Source organism: Symphalangus syndactylus, chromosome 21 (genome assembly GCF_028878055.3).
Source record: "Symphalangus syndactylus isolate Jambi chromosome 21, NHGRI_mSymSyn1-v2.1_pri, whole genome shotgun sequence".
In the NCBI taxonomy this organism is placed as follows: Eukaryota; Metazoa; Chordata; class Mammalia; order Primates; family Hylobatidae; genus Symphalangus; species Symphalangus syndactylus.
In genome coordinates this window covers 9,380,971-9,399,097 of record NC_072443.2, presented here as the reverse complement: position 1 = coordinate 9,399,097, position 18,127 = coordinate 9,380,971, and the positions used below count along the sequence as shown (strand labels likewise).

The 18,127-nt window shown below is 33.0% G+C and overlaps 1 long non-coding RNA gene across 1 annotated transcript in view; it reads left to right on the top strand.

Annotated features, from left to right (window-relative positions):
• LOC129471393 (uncharacterized) overlaps positions 1-18,127 on the top strand; it is a 319,359-nt gene that overhangs the window by 214,776 nt on the left and 86,456 nt on the right. The gene's annotated exons all lie outside the window — the stretch shown is intronic.

Sequence of the window (18,127 nt, the reverse complement as noted above, 5' to 3'; positions counted from 1 at the left end):
GAGGAGAGGAGACTAAAGAGACAGGAAATGATTTTATTACATATTTTATATAGATACATGCTGAAGATTTCTAATTCATACTTATATTACTTCTATATTTGTCCATTAGACAGTATACTTCTATGAAAAAGTGTTATTTCCACATTATTTTCTTAAGTATTAACTCATATTCAGTTTTGTTTTTCAATGTTTTCTTATTTATTGCCGACACTGTATATTTTATATGTTGTCTTTGAAATAAATACACGTTTTTCCTACATTTTTTAAAAAGAACTGAAAAGCGAAGGGGGCTGAAATAAGTAAGATAATAAGATAATGAATGTAATTAAATAAATTCCCTATTTGCTGCATCTATCAAATAAACATAAAATGTTATATTTTATCTAATAGAAAAAATAAACGTTTTCAAATAATTATTATACATCTTCTATGTAACCTTGAAGAATTGATTCTCTAGTGACATTTGAGATAATTTTGTTTTGCATCTTACTGTTTTTTTCTGACAACTTAATATATGAAAATTTTGCATGAACATTTAAAGCCATACATGCTCAAATATCATATTTGAAATATAAATGTTAAAAATGAGGGAATGATTAATAACAAAGCGAACACCTTTTTGTTTCAGTGGGTATATGTCTAGAAGAGACAACTTTCAGGTATACAAACTTTGGAAACTAATTTGATATTAATTAACTAACACTTTAGTTACCATGTAAATATCTTCCAAAAATGACATTCAGGATTTTAAATGTCATAACTTCCTTCTATTTGGCTTTTAATAGATGTACTGTAGAGATTCTATGGTAAAATCCTAGGTGATCACACCAGAGGGAGACCACAACGCACTCAAGCCACGGGACCTTGTTCCTTTCATTGGGCTTCACATTAACATTTTACAGTTTCTTATCTAATGCTTGTCATTGGTTTTACGTTTCTTCCTATATTCTTTTTTCTTATTTAAATTTTTAAAGTTTGCATTTAAAAATGTTTTCTACATTTTTATTTTGAAGAATGCCAAACTTAGTGTTGAAAATGTGCCCAACTGGTGAACTAAGATTCACCAATATTGTTCTGTAATTATATTTTTCTAAATGCACATACACATTCTTTTCCTTTGACATATCTGAAAGAAAATCGAAAATGTGAAGACCTTCATCCTGAGTGCTTTAAAATACATCTCGTGGAAAAATCTCTGTCCAGAATCAATATGAGAGCCAGGCAGTAACTTTAAAATTTTTAATAGCCACATTTATGAAAGCAAAAATAAACTCTGAATTAATTTCTATAATGTATTTTATCTAACCTATTATAGTCCTCCAATGTCATCATTTCAACATGTACTGAACATGAAAAATATTAATGATGTACTTTGTTATTTGTAATTCTAATTCCGATGTGTAGTTTTATACCCTGGGCATGTTCGAATTTGAACTCACCGTGTTTCAAGTGCTCACAGGCATGTGTGGCTAGTGGCTACCAAAGTGAACAGTGTAGTTCACAAGCCTTGCTATGGTCCAAGCAGAGAATGGCAAAATGAATGCTTCACAATTTTCTGCCAAACATCTCACCTGTGCAGTAAGACAAGGCAGCCTTATCTTTACCCAAGTGTCCTAAACTATCTCTTGAAAAGGTGTCTCTCATTAGTTCTACCAAAATTATCATCAAATACAATAAGTATATCAATTTATGAGCCATCCTGTGACCATCTTGGGAAGGTCAGTTTAGTCTGGAGAGATAGACAGTAACTATGTTTCCTGATTTGTCCTTCGTTGTCCACATCAGATACTTAACAATTTTCCCCCAAACAACCCAAAGCACCTTTATGCATCATTTACCTACTTGGTGTTCTCTCTCTCTCTCTCTCTCTGTCTCTCTCTCTCTTTTTTCCAAACAGTAAGTGTTCTCTTTACTTATGCGTAACTAAAAATGCCATTAACGAGGACGTTTTCTTAGTCTGACTTCCCTAAAATTAGGCCCTAAGGAGAAACACTTGTCTGCAGTAGTTTATTTAGGAATGCTATCCCACAAAGCAGGAATATAGAGCAGGAGATGTACGCAAAAATAGTGAGAAAACGTCAGTACAAAAACATGATATTAAGTTGGCATTTCTAATAGCGAATGATTTTCCATTCTGCCAGAGTCTTATGATCGGTTTTATGAAGCTGCTCATCCAGAGAAGAAAGGAGGAAAACGTTTATCCTTAAATGTTTATTCATAAAGGGTGTTATCACCCCTGCAGGGGCTCACTGATCTTGGCTCTCAGGCTGCACACACACACCTGAGTGCAGAAGGGATTCCTTTGCCTTCCTATTATATCAGCGAGGCCCAAAAAGGAAAGTGGCCTGCTTGAAGCAAGGCTGTGTCCAACTTTACTTGCACTAAACTAAGCAAAGCTTATATGAAACTGAGCACCACTCACCTAGCTAAACAGTAAAGCAATAGGATTTTGAAATAATATACAAATGTTTTTGCGTTTCTGTTTTTGCCCCTTGCCACAGGAATAAGAAATATTTCCAAAGTCAGTTTAAGTTGCCAGCCCTTACAAATAAAAGAGGTATTAGATTGCTTGTAGTAAGTTTTCTGATTTTTGACCTCGTTCTGAATGTCTAAAGATATTTGCACACAATTTGCCCCAAACTCATAAGAATGTGCCCCCATTCCCCACCCCCATTCTTCGTATTCTTTTTATGTCCCACAAGCACACTTGAGTATTTGAATACACCATCACGCCAAGAATGTGAACCTCTGAAACCAGCACAGCCGATCCTTAGTGTGTTTTGGTTCTTGGTATAAAAAATACAAAACAAAACCAAACCCATGGGTTTGATTATACTACAGAATTATGTGCAATTAGAGTCTTATCTAATTCAGGAGGCTTGAGGTATTCTTCAATCCCATTTCCATTTTCAGTGTATTTTCTGGAGAACTGATTTAGACGAAATGCTTCTCAATTATTTTCAGCATCTAATTATGACCACTAAGATTTAACTTAGCATTATACTCAATTTTAAGTCTATTTGTGCAAAATTTAACTTTCATTAAAGCTGTGTCCACATTGTTGTTTATATCCTAATGGAAGTATCTAGTGTCATACAAATTCAGGATCCTAGAGTTCCACAAATATGATGTATGATTGTTTTCAAATCTACCTCAGTGCTTATTTATCCTATTCTACTTATTTTTCTTATCATATTAGAATGAGTCTGGACCCCATGCTATTTTATACTCCTGGTTTATAAGTTTCAATAATTATTAGAAGTGGAAGAATCCCAAAATTATGCTTATGCTATGTATTTCTCATTTGAAAATGATAACTTTGCTTTGGTGTATCATTGGATTCAAATTTAATACTTGAATAATTAAAACTGAAGTTTCATTCCAATAGTTCCACCCCCATCCTCCTGCCAACAGATCAACATTAAAACTTTTATTCTACTTCTGTCAAGTTCTATCCTAATTGAAGAGGCAGGTATTGTTCATTTAAGCATAGAGCTTTTGACATTTAAAGTAACTGAAGCAAGTGAATGTGATTTTTTTCAAATGCTTCATATATATTATCTGTACTTTAAAACTCAAAGTGCTTATGCAGTGAAGTGGCTAAATCCTTTATGAATATCAGTGTAAGAATACAGTAAGAATATTATAGCAGATAAAGAAGGAAAATAAAATGGACTGAAAGTTACCTACCTTCAAATTATTCAAAAATATTAAGAAACAGTTAAAGTTTAAGCCAAGATAAAACTTTTGTCTATTTTTTTCTTCAGTTATTTTATTTTATCAGAGCAATTAATTCAAAACAGTGAAAACCTGACCAATTTTGAGTACTGTAACTGTATTTTTGACTCTGCGTGTGGGCATGTGTGTATGTGTGTGTTGCTGTATGTTTTCAAGGTTAAACCAGGACAACTCACTGGGAAGTGAGCTCAAAGAGAACTAGGATATTAAAAAATACGTGAGGACTGGGGTCAGAAAATCCTAGACCATAAATTCTATGTACCAGACCTTCTTAGTCTTACCCACCACAATATTCACAGGACATAGAACAATGCAGTGTGATAGGGACTATGAAAATATTTGTTGTATAAATGAATGGATCTTTTCCTTATGTTATCATTAAACCAGTAATTTATTGATTCACACACACACACACACACGTTGAGATACTTTAGTGACTTCGATATTGAGATAGACCCTGGAAATACAAAGGTGAAAAAATTCTCTAGGCTCTATTGTTAATAATCACACAGTTTTCAGAAGATATTGGCATATAAATAACTATTATAAATGCAGTGATAGAATTCTGCCTAAGAAGACGTTGTCCAAGCTTCTTGAATAGAGTCAGGTAAAGTATTAATAAAGAGAAAAGCTTGAACTGTGTTATTATATTGAATTGTGTTTTAAAGAAATTTATCCCACAAAAGCATTGACCAAAATAAATAGTAAAATAGTAGAACAGGGAAGAGATAGGAGGTTGTGGGGATATTAAAAGACCTCTCAACCACCTGATGTTCTAGACAATACCACAGAGGCTGTAACAATAAAAATGTAACTCAGGGTATCTAGTTCATCAGCTCATCAACCTTCTTATCCTGACACCAGCAAAAGAAGCCTATTGAAGGCCACAATATGATAAGTGTCATGAACTTGAAGCAAATGGTCAATTCTTAGAAATTTTAGTTTCTTACTAATTAAACTTCTCAACATATTCCTCTAATCACGTTTACTACTGTACTCTGATAATAGTGATACTGAAATATTTTTGCTTATTTTCTAAACAATTTATTTGAAATATTTCATTGTTTCCATGTTATATATGTGCAAGCATGTCACTTACAGATTTTATTATAAATCACATTATCCAGTTACATTCATAATGATCAGAGACAAACATAGAAATTTGGTTAATTCCTACATTTTTACTGCTTTCATTTCATATGATTTTTCTCAATTTGAAAGATACTTGTTTTTATATTCTTTATTCCCTTCTTTTAATAGAATCAAATCTACAAAACCTGTTTATTATAAGTAACACTTAAAAATCCGGTTCCTACTATTGCATTTTCTAATTCTCATTTCTTCGTTGTGAAAACCCTCATTATTTTACTTTAAGGCTTCTTTAATTGACTATTATCTTTTTCTCAAAGAAAACCATAAGGGAACCCATTTTCCCCCAGTGTCTGGGTTTACAATATAGAGTCTTAGAAATACTCCATGTAGACAATCTACATCTTGCTAAAGGGAAAATGTTTTACACTAAAATATGTAAATAATTTAAATTATGAATAAAGTATTTAACACTATATCACAATTATATAAATCGTAAGTATTTTTGGTTGCCAAACAACCTGCTACATAATTTATAGTCCATAAAGTTATACAACGTATTAAAGTAAAGATGAATTACCCATTTTACAGGTGATAACTAACTTGCACACAACTTAATTTGCTCTCAAGGAAGATGCAATCCAAAGAAGTGAATATGGCACATATACACCATGGAATACTATGTAGCCATAAAAATGATGAGTTCATGTCCTATTGCAAGGACAAAAAACCAAACACTGCATGTTCTCACTCATAGGTGGGAATTGAACAATGAGAACACGTGGACACAGGAAGGAGAACATCACACACCAGGGCCTGTTGTGGGGTGGGGAGAGGGGGGAGAGATAGCATTAGGAGATATACCTAATGTTAAATGAAGAGTTAATGGGTGCAGCACACCAACATGGCACATATATACGTAAGTAACAAACCTGCACGTTGTGCACATGTACCCTAAAAAGTAAAGTATAATAAAAAAAAACAAAACAAAACAAAAAAAAGAACTTGAACTCAGACATGATTCCTAAATATTAGAACCTAAATATTAATCACAATGCTCTGAAAATGCAAAATCAAGTTTAAAAATAAAAACAAATGAAAATTTTACTAAGTAAAAACTCAGTTCAGAAATCAATTTTTTTTATTACATGTATCTAAAACATTTTCATCTTATTGGTTTATATTGACCAGGAAGCATGGCTACTGATGTGCCCAACATTTGCTTATTTATGAATTAAAGGAAAATTTAAATAATAGTCACATGGTTCAAAATAATTGGAATATAAACATATAGATATATATATATTGGTTTACATACAAGTATAAACATATAGATATAGGTATATTGGTTTTTATATATAGGTTTATATATGACCTATGTATAGATAATATAGTTTATATATGACCTATACATAGATGGTATATAAACCTATATATATATATATATAGGTTTATATACCAGTTATTTTGAACCATGGGACTATTACTTACATTTGCCTTTAATTCATAAATAAGCAAATGTCGGGCACATCAGCAGCCATGCCGTCTGGTGAAGGGCAGAATGACTTTTATAGATGTCAGTGTTGAGTCTTCTGAGGCTAAGAATCAGTAGTCAGAGAAATCCACGGAGACTAGAGGATGGATTTGTGCTAAAGGCCAACATTTACAGCACATGCGCAGTCAGTAGGACAAACACAAATGCAAGGGCTGTTGGGAGAGACTAGGAGTCTGAATTTGAGATATATGGGCAGTTACAAGGGTGTCTCCATTACTGAAGTGAGGAAAAGGGATATGTTTAACCAGAAGGAAACACTACAAATTATTAATACAAACTCAATTTCTTACTAGGACTTCCTGTTTTATATAAGAAAATAACTCTCTTATCAGTAGAAGAAAAGCAATTTTTTTTCCTTCAAAAATTCCAAAAGCATTCTAATGTGCATATCCTTGAGGATTCACCTGGGAGCAGTTTTAAAATGAATGAAAAATTAAGATTTTAGAATAAAATGGTAAAAGAAATGGTATAATTAACACAAAATAAATCACCAATTGTAATGCAGAACGTTCAGTGGATATAGCTACTGGATTGTAGGTCAAGGTCATTTCACAAGGCTTTTAATTTGTTTGCAGTCAGCATGAGAGAGAGCTTTTAAAAAGCAACATATTTCTCACTTTTAGGAAATTGATTTGCTGATTTGTTTGATCTTCATTTGTCAGTGGCATTGTGAGGTTTTTTTTTCCCCCTATAAACCTTTCACATAGATTTTAAAGTGATCTTTTGCAGGTGTGTCTTACAAAATGAAGTGTATATCGACACTGACTGGTACAGAAAACAGATTTACTTAATCTTCTGCATGCATCTGCAAATCAAATAAAAATTGAATAAATGCTCTGCAATGGTTAATATTGTCAATTTGATTGGATTGAAGGACGCAAAGTATTGTTTCCGGGCGTACCTGGGTGTTTCTGGGTGTTACTAGAAGAGATTAACATTTGAGTCAGTGGACTGGGAGAGGAAGTCCCACCCACAGAGTGGGCGGGCACTATCCAATCTGCGGCCAGCACGGCTGGAAATAGCAGGCAGAAGGTGAGAGAAGCTGACTTGCTGAGTCTTCTGGCCTTCATCTTTCTTCTTCACTGGATGCTTCCAGTGCTCATACATCAGACTCTAAGTTCTTTGGCTTTTGGACTCGGACTTACACCAGTGGTTTGCCAGGGACTCTGGGTCCTTCCACACAAAATAAAGGCGGTACTGCCGGCTTCCTTACTTTTGACGTGGAGACTCCGACTGAGCCACTACTGGCTTAATTGCCCCTCAGCTTGCAGACGTGGGACTTCACCTTGTGATCCTGTGAGTCAATTCTCCTTAATTAACTCCATTTCATGTATACGTATGTCTTATTAATTCTGTCCCTTTACCGTTTACATGCTCCGTAAGGAATGAAATCTACTTGTATTTTTATTTTGTTTTATTTCATTTGTGTATTTATTTTTTGAGACGGAGACTCGCTCTGTCGCCCAGGCTGGAGTGCACTAGCGCGATCTCGGCTCACTGCAAGCTCCACCTTCCGGGTTCCCGCCATTCTCCTGCCTCAGCCTCCAGAGTAGCTGAGACCACAGGCGCCCGCCACCACGCCCGGCTTTATTTATTTATTTATTTATTTATTTATTTATTTATTTATTTATTTATTTATTTATTTGTTGTATTTTTAGTAGAGACAGTGTTTCACCTTGTTGGTTAGAGTGGGCTGGAACTCCTGACCCCAGGTGATCCACTGGCCTCGGCCTCCCAAAGTGCTGGGATTACAGGCGTGAGCCACCGTGTCTTGCTTTATTTTATTTTATTTATTTTATTATTTTTTGAGATGGAGTTTTGCTCTTGTTGCCCAGTCAACAATGACCCAGTGGCACAATCTTGGCTCACTGCAACCTCCGTCTCCCGGGTTCAAGTGATTCTCGTGCCTCAGCCTCCGGAGTAGCTGGGATTACAGGCACCTGCCACCACGCCCAACTAATTTTTGTATTTGTAGTAGAGATGGGGTTACACCATGTTGGCCAGGCTGGTCTCGAACTCCTGACCTCAGGTGATCCTCCCGCCTAGACCTCCCAAAGTGCTGGGATTACAGGCATGAGCCACCATGCCTGGCCTACTTGTATTTTAAATAGCTTAGATAATGTGGTCATTCATGAAATAAAAAGCTTAGTAAATTATAAACTCTGGGGATTTTCTTTTGAGAAGAATGCAACACGATTTAATAGCTTATAGAAAAAAACCCAGAAAATTATGTTCGCAAAAACATTAATCCAATACCACATTGTTGAAATATGTCACTACTGGATATATATGTTGAAAATATAGTAGTTATTTATTTTATCTAAATGGTAAAATTTGTGTTGTATTCCTAAAAAGATCAAAGTAGTGAGAAAGCCATGATATTATTTTGTCTTTATTAAAAGACTAAGAAAAATGTATTACCACCATAATATCAGATATTATGAAGTCGTGTGGTAATTAATGTGTTCAATTGTAAAGTTAAATTTATAAATTCGAGTCTTATAACTAAATTAACATTAGAATTTCTGTGAGAATTGTATATTTTCACAATATCTTTCATATAATGTGATATTGTATTATAATTACAATTTACAGTAATGTAAAATATGTTATCTTTAAACTATATTTCCAATAATATATGAAGAGTTGAAATTAATAATACTTCTGATAGAACACTTTGTAGTTCATTAAACTATTTTGAAAAGGCCTGGGTGCAGTGGCTCACGCCTGTAATCTTAGCACTTTGGGAGGCCAAGGCAGGCAGATCACTTGAGGTCAGGAGTTCGAGACCAGCCTGGCCAACATGGTGAAACCCCATCTCTACTAAAAATACAAAAATTCGCCAGGCATGGTGGCAGGTGCCTGTAATCTCAGCTACTCAGGAGGCTGAAGGATGAGAATCACTTGAACCTGGGCGGCAGAGGTTGCAGTGAGCCGAGATCATGCCACTGCACCCTGACCTGGGCAACAGAGTGAGGCTCAGTTTCAAAAAAAAAAAAAAATATATATATATATATATATACATATATATATATATATATACACATATATATATATATATATATAGAAAAGCACCCTAAAAAACTTCCCCATATACTTTGTTCTGTCATCTACCCTTTTTTTGAGGGGAAAGAAGATCACATTAAAACATTTAAGTTTAACCATAAAATGATATAAATATGACTTACTGGAAAGAGTAAAAGCTCAAGTGAATGACTGTTCTTTAATTGAGAGAGTGAGTTTTAAAAGCTTAAATAACCTTTTAAAAGTGATCCATTGCTTCCTTTTCTCAATGCAGGAATTCAGTAGGGTGCCTATTAAACATTTCCTTTAAAAAATCTTACCATCATTAAATTAAGATTATATTTCATATTCTTTAATTCCATAGGAAAACTAGTTAATGAAGACTAAAAATCAAATGTGGCAGGTTCCAAAAGCAAGTCATGCTGCAATTTCTCAAATGCCACATCTGCCCCAGGAATGTCTTTAAGTGATGATTTAACATATTTGGACTTTTATACTGAAATAACATTTTAGACAAAATAGTGTCTTATATGGTGCTTTTATTGTTTAGCGGCTATTTCCACGTGGATCCTATTCAGATGATATTTTATTGACTACCACTACTGATAAAGCAAATACATATATAGTGTATTTTGCCTGTTCCAAAATTTGATTTTTGTACATTTGCCATTACTTAAATTTCAAGTTCAGTTTTAAGTCTTGAAATCTAGGGCAAGGAATAGCCAATCTTTAAACAGAATCTCCAGGGCACAACCTTTCTTAAATGCATGCTTTTATTCTTGTAATCAGGGATACAACTGAATCAGCACATGCTGACAATTGTGCTTTCAAGTGCTTCATAGACACCATCTAGAACTAGACTGGGAGAGTAATTCTGACGTAAGACATGTAGGCTTTTCCTTTAACTAGTTTTCTCCATGTTTGTCCATTTTGCCTTTCTTGTTTGATCATTAGTCTTCGTTAAAGGATGCTAGATAATCAATGAAAGCAGAAAAGCCAGGAGCTCATAGTTAGTTAGTCAAGAAAAAATACTGTATCACAGACCACAGGCACAAATCGACGTTTTTAAATCACCCCTCTGAAATTGTTCATTGGAAAAATAACCATTGTCAGTGCTAGAACTGGGCTTTATACACAGTAGGTACTTGATAATTGTGTGTACATAGTAAAGATGGAAAGTCAATGTGAAATGTCCCAATAAATGAAATGCTTTTTGCAATTGAACTAAGCACTAAAACAGTAATTAAATTTATTCATATATACCAGTTCTGTGACTAAAGAAAGGTTATATCATTATAAAGCAGTTCACAATTAAACATAGATGAATAAACAGATAAACATGTCAAAAATGTTCAGCTCTTGTATCCTCTTCTCTCAAAAGAAACATTATTCTGACTTGTAATGCCATGCATTCTCTTGTTCTGTGTTTGAATTTTATATAAATATAAACATACATATTTTACTTTTTGTGTTTTTCTTACTTTTGTGCAACAGTTCATATGTGAGATTCACCTTTATTATGGAAGCAGTGGCTCATTTATTTATCGTTCTGTTGATGTACATTTAAACTGTTTGCAGCTTGAAACTATAACAAATAACATCACTTTGAAATGTTGTGTACACATGTTTTAGTGCACTTATATACATATATCTGTTTAGTGCCTTCCTACAAGTGAAATACTGGCTTATGGGGCATGTGTACTTTAACATTTAGTAAATATTCCTAAATAATTTCCTGATGTAGTTGCAGCTGTTTATACTTCTCAGGCAGTTAAGAACATTTGAGTGTTTTATGTCCTCCCTAACACTTGGGATGTTTAAGTCTTTAGAATTTTTTTCCCTTTTAGATGGGTAAGAAGTAGTGGTATTAATACATAGGCTATTAATTTGCATTTATCCTATACCAGTGAGGCTAAGAACCTTTCATGTGCTTATTGGTCATTTAATGTCCTCAGTTTTGAAGTTCCTGCTCAAATATTTTACTCGTTTTAAAAAATCAGTGTTGTGTCTTTTTCTTGATGCTACTTATATAAATCACTGCGAATGGGGCAGAGAAATGTTCCATTGCCATGGTGGATTTGTTTCATTTTCCTTTTAATTCTGTCATTTTGTTCTTTATATATTTTGGGGTTATTAGTAGCTTGGCAGTTTAGGATTGCTATATTGCTCTGGTAGAGTCACTATTTTATCATCAGGAAATGTCCCTCTTTTCTAAAGAAAATCAGTTATGCTCTTGAAATCTACTTTATCTGTTATTAATATATTGCATTATCTCTCAGTTGATTAATGTTTTGTAGTGTAAGTTTTTCTATCTGTTCGCTTATTTTTTTGTTGTTGGTGGTTTTTTGTTTTGTTTTGTTTTGTTTTTATAAAGTCGGCTAGTCCTTGAGTTAGTTGTAATTCATCACTACTTTGAAGTTAAGCTAGCTTTTGTTTTGATGTTTTATTTTTACAGAATGTGTTTTTTTTTAAACTCACATATGTCATTGATTATAATTTAAAAAATAATTTTAGGACTGTATTGTAAGGTGATGTGTTTCCTTTTTTTTTATTCTATGCTTTCACAGGCATTGTTATCAGAATAGGGTCAACACTTCACCAACTGCTCCCTGTTCACCCCTCTCCCTCCCCAACACAGTAAGTCCTCAAGGTGGTTTCAAATGCTCAGATTATCTTATCTTGCTGGGTTACCTTTCCTTGAACATAAGTCCATTATTCTTCATTATCTTGCTAGTTCTCTGCTGTCTTCAATCATATATGTCCTATTTTTTTCAAGCTTTAATAGTTGTTTTCAGGATTAGTCTGTCTTAACCTTGTCCATTATTGCTAGAAGTTTAACTACTCTTTTTTATTTTCGTTTTGGACACTGATCATACATAGAGATTTCATTACTTTTGAACTTGACCTATATTCCTAAATTCTGTTACTATCTTCAAACATTTTCAGCGTTACAATTATACAATTTCTAAACAATTATATTTTCTACCCATCCCACTTATATATTACTACTTATTTTCTTGTACATAATTGATTTGGCTAGCTTTTTTTAACAGTATTTTAAAACATTGGTAAAAATGGGGATCATTGTATTGTTCCTGACTACAATGTGTTTCTTACGTCAATTACTATAAAGCTAACTTTTGTTTTAATAGTAATAAAACGCCAATCTATTCTTATTCTTATCTCATTATTTCTGATCACAAATGGATGCTGAAATTCATTACGTACATTTTTTTCATCGGTGAAAACTACTTTATATTCACGTAATTGGTTAGTAGGTAACTAATTTTCTAATATTGGATAACCTTTGCATTTCTGCATTGAGATATTTTGGCAATATTTTATCATTTTGAAATGTGGTGGTTAGTTCCTGTATTTCATAAATTTTTTTCTGTCTTCATTTATGAGTGAGATCATGTAGTAGATTTTTTAATATCTTGGTTCTATAACAATCTAAGTGCTTATATTTTTGTTAATAATGTAAGAAAACACATAACCAAACCATTGTATTTTTCTACATTGACATTATTTTCAGATATTAGCTTAATTCAACATAAATTGGCCCTAAAAAAGAAAATTTTAAGACTAAGTAATAGTATATTATAAGAATATTCATACCTAAGTAAGCTAAAATAACATAAAATTGTAAAAACAATTCAAACAGAATATTGAAATTTACATGTGAATTATCTAATTGTCTGGAAGATCACCTATACTAAATGTGGTACAGAATGTTTTACTTTTATATATTTGTGTCCATAATAGGACACCAAAACTTATATACGTGTATGTGCGTGTGTGTGTGTGTGTATATGAGTTTGTATTGTTATTTTAAAAATTTTATTTTAGTTTTTGGGCTGAAATCACACATCAGGCTAGGATCACAAATTGAAGAACTAAGAAACTCGAACAGACTTTTTATTAGCAAGCAATTTAGGCCTCTACATATAAGAAAATATATCTATGATTTTTATACTGAAATATTTTATGAGATATACATGTTATAGTGAAAAAATTGCAATAGATTGCTCAAACCATTGTTTACTATTTTTATAGCTACTTACACGCAAGAAAGAAAGAAAGATATGAATTTTTCCCAACCAGTTAACCACTTAGTAATTTTTCATTGTATATGCTAGAGGAGCAACAAAAGATTATGGGTCACAAAACTAAAAATGTGTTCCTTATATCCTGATATCTTATAGAAAGATTTATGGCATGCAGAAAAATAATAAGCCAAAATTCAGATAACCAGTAAGACAGACATAGTCACCTATCCATGTTACATATGTAAGAAGTCTTGAGATAGCTACCCCGCCATAAATAATGTGTAATCATTCCTCGAAGCTATATTTTTGCATCATCTCAAAGATATGCTCCTTCAGATAATTTTATTATCATTATCAAGGCATAACTACAATTTGCCCAAAGGAGTAAAATATACAGTTTCAGACATGGATTTCTTAATTTCGTTTATGAATTGTATATTCTCCCTTCATTCCAAATCCTTTCTGCCATGAAGGAGTATTTGAGATTTTATTTCTAAACATACTCCCATTAACTTAGGTTAGGAAAGCAAAATAAAAAAAAAAATTAGAATAATTTAATTCAAGGTATAATATACTGTGTGTAAATTGAAGTTTTATTATGTGCTTACATATTTGAAGAAAAGTGGAAGTGAAAGTATGCAACTTTCTTTTTATTGACTCTTCCTTACTATATTGGCTTACATTTTTCTTGATTTAACCTGTTACCAAAGAATTCTTGCTTAATAGTGCAATTTTATTTAAGTGTCCTTGGTGGTCATTATTGAGCCATAGTTCAAAATCTTAATTTTTAAAAAACAAAGCCGCATTTATTTTCATTTATCTTAAATTATTTTGCTTATCTAACTTGGTTTTCTTTTATAGATTTTGTTATATCAAACAGTGAGTTTGAACATGTTTCATTTTCACCTTCTTGTCTAAGTTTTATAGTGTACTCAGAATTGCTACCACTCTCAATATTAAACAGAAAATTAGATTAAATGTCCTACTCACTCACACATAATTGTCACTATTAGCCTAATTAGGTGATTCTTTCACTTTAAAATTCTTGCTTCTGGGTAGATTTTACCTTTGGGTGTTTAGACTAATTCTTCTACAACCTGGCTGGAGAGAATATCTAATCCCACTGCATGCTATTAGGTATAATTTATGTTGGTAACAAACATATGTCACTAAATTTCACTGTTTATTTCATCACATTTTTCAACCCAACAAAGATTACAAATTAATGAAGTGAAAGCTAGCATATTCAGCAAAGCACAGTTCCAAATAAAGTTTGTTTCTTCACATTACACTAACACATTATTTATTTTCCCATCACATTACAGTAACACATTATTTATTTACCTAAAATAAGTTCTTCAATTGATTTTAGAATTTTACCTGTCTATTCATTATTTACGTTTTATTACTGGACTTATGGAAGAATGCCAACTGCATGATGAAATAGATATTAATGATAGCAATTTGACACTGTGGTATTAGTTTTTCAAATATTCACTAGATTATTCTATACAACAAGAAAAACATGATATATTTTATGGTTTTTAGCTAAATGTTATAAATAGCTCAATAATTACTATTTACTTAATGATTGACTAGATATATAAAGATATATATATCTTTGACTAGATATATAAAGACTAAAATGTAGTTTGCTCTACATACATTATTCAACTGAACACATTCTTGTGAAATCTAGACAACCTCAATGCCTTGGAATTCTAAATAAGATAGTAGAAATAGTAGAAACTACATTCATGCCTGAAAGACTTCATAATATAAAACACTCAGAGCATTAATCTGTATTTATGCAATTTAATTTGTGTACAAATAACTCCCAATTACCTATATAATAAAGTAAAACTCCTAAACATAAAAAAAAACAACATTCTCTACAGCTTGGACCAATAAACCATGTCATTCATTGCCTCTTACGTCCTTTACTCCTGCCGTGCACATATATAAAAATACAAAACATGTACACAGACACATTAATTTTTCTAGGATACAGATCATATTGAGTACAGTCTCTAGATTTTGATGCTTTTGTATTTGGTCATGCCATTCTCTGATCATGCTTTCCTCTTATTTGACTCAGAGAAAATCCTACCTGCTCTTATAAAATTCATCTCATGTAACATTATTTTCAAATATTCAATAAGGAATTGAATTTATTATTTTGCATGTTTCTATCAGGTTACAGGATGTCTGGAATCTTCCTGATTTCTAATACTGTATTTTTTTAAGACTGAATTAACCAATACATTCATGCTCACACACACAATCTCTCACAATGTATCAGTCCAGATCAGCAGTTCTCATGTATATTAGAATTAATTATGTTGGGAGTTCTTTAGGAATACTAATGCTCGTCTCTAAATCCCAGAGATTCTTATTTAATTTCAGGGGCAGGACCAAGATGCAAGAAGTTTTAAAAGTCAACTGCGTGTTTCTAATATATAGTCAGGGCATAATCCACTATAGTAGATATGCTGTTGTGAGAATTAAAGTACTTGAATAGTTAAGAAGAGCTATTCTCTTTTTATCCTTTGTATAGACTTTCATAGAGGCTTGCACAGTGTATTTGCTCTATTAATATGTGTATTAATGCAAGTGTTGGAGTTATTTAAAAGGTGAATACTTGAAGACAGTGTGGTCTCTTCTTTAATTCTTCTGACTGTCAAGACTCCTAGATCAACACATCATACCAAAACCTATAGTAGGTGACAGAAATAGAAAAAAAAAATGGAATAACACAAAAATGCTGACAAAAATATACAGACTTCTAGGCAAGATGGAGCAACAGGAATTTCAATTTCTGCCGGAAACAACACATGTGAGTTAGTAATCATCAGAACTTCTTAAGGAGAGAAGGTCTGGGGACCATGGCTAATAGGGGTAAAATCAAGGCCAAATGCAGAGGTCTGTCCAAGTTGTAGAGATGGAGCATTTAGCATGAGGGTCACAAGGTGTTATATGTCAAAGAAGAGAGTACTGGAAAAGAAAGAAACACAGAGAGAGTTAGTTCTGGGCATCTTCAGTGGTCCTCAAGTATGAATAGTGAATTATCGCATGAATTATGAAAGTATCTGAAGCCAGCAGAAAATAAAATTACTCAAAAAGAATAAAAAGAAACAATTACAGGAGGTCTCATGTGGTCAAGAATAGTTCCTCTTCTCATCAGCCAGAAAAATAGTTCCTCTACTCATCAGCCAGAAAAATAGTTCCTCTACTCATCAGCCAGAAAAGTAAACCTCATAATTTATGGGGAATTATATAGAGTATGCAAAAGTAATTTACCTCTGTAGTGAGGCAAAAGGAACTCTAAATGTTTTCTCCATTCCTAACAAAGCTTAAAATCAAGATCTACCTCTTCAGCACTGGTGATGAAAATATAAGACGGTATAACAAATTTAGGGGAAATGTTTGACCTTTTCTTAATAACAACCCAACTTTTCCACTCTTCAGTATTTACACAAGAGAAATTAAATTTTATATCCATACAAAGTCCTGGACAATAATGTTCATAGTAGTTTTGTTTCCGTTGGCTAAAAACTGTAGAGAACCCCAATGTCTATCAACAGGTTAATGAATAAACAAATTATAGCATAACTCTAAAGTGAAACACTACTCATCAATAAAAGGTAATAAACTATCCATGAAGCAACATGAAGGAATCTTAAAATAATTACACTATGAGAATGAAACGAGAGAAATGATTATATAGTTGTATTTATCAAGATTTTGCAGAGAAATAGAACCTATAGAAGATGTGTGTGTGTGTGTGGTGTGTGTGTGTGGTGTGTGTGTGTGGTGTATGTGTGTGTGGTGTGAGTGTGTGTGTGTGGTGTGTGTGCTGTGTGGTGTGTGGTGTGTGTGTGTGTGTGTGTGTGTGTGTGTGGTGTGTTCGGGGGTATAGATAGATGATAGATAAATAGTTTAGCTAGAAAGATAGATCAATTATAAAGTATTGATTGCTTTCATGATTCTAGAGGCTGAGAAGTTCCATCATCTTTCCTTTACAAGCTGAACCTGAAAAAAACTGCTGGTATGGTTCAAAATCTGGAGAGCTGGAAAGCCTAGGCTATAGACACCAGTCCAAGTTGGAAGTCCTGAGAATCAGGAGCCCTGAGGGCAGAAGATTTATGTTTCAGGTCAAGCAGTCAGTCAGAGAAAAAGAGTGAATCTTCTCTTCCTCCAACTTTTTGTTCTATAGATTAGATGGTGCCCGTACAAATTGGAAGGCAATTTATTTTACCCATTCTAATGCTACCCATTCTAATGCTAATCACTTCTGGAAACATTCAACAACACACCCAGAAAAAAAAATTTAACCAGATGTCTAGTGTCATGTAATCCAGTCAAGTTGTCACACAAAAATAACTATTACAAATTCACCCCTTATCAACTTGGCACTAATATGCATCTTAAACCATACTTGATCTCCCAATAAAGATACTAACAAGGTCATAATTCTGCCTAATATGATACAAATATCCTGTGCACAAATAAAAATACACTGACCCCTTTCCCCAAAGAATAGGTAAATTCCTTGAGTGATGTTTACTCTTCCTGATGTCGCATAACTAAAGTACTATGATGTAAAATTATTGAAACTTACAAATTATGCTATATGACAAGCGAATAAGAGAAAAAAGAAAACAAACCTATT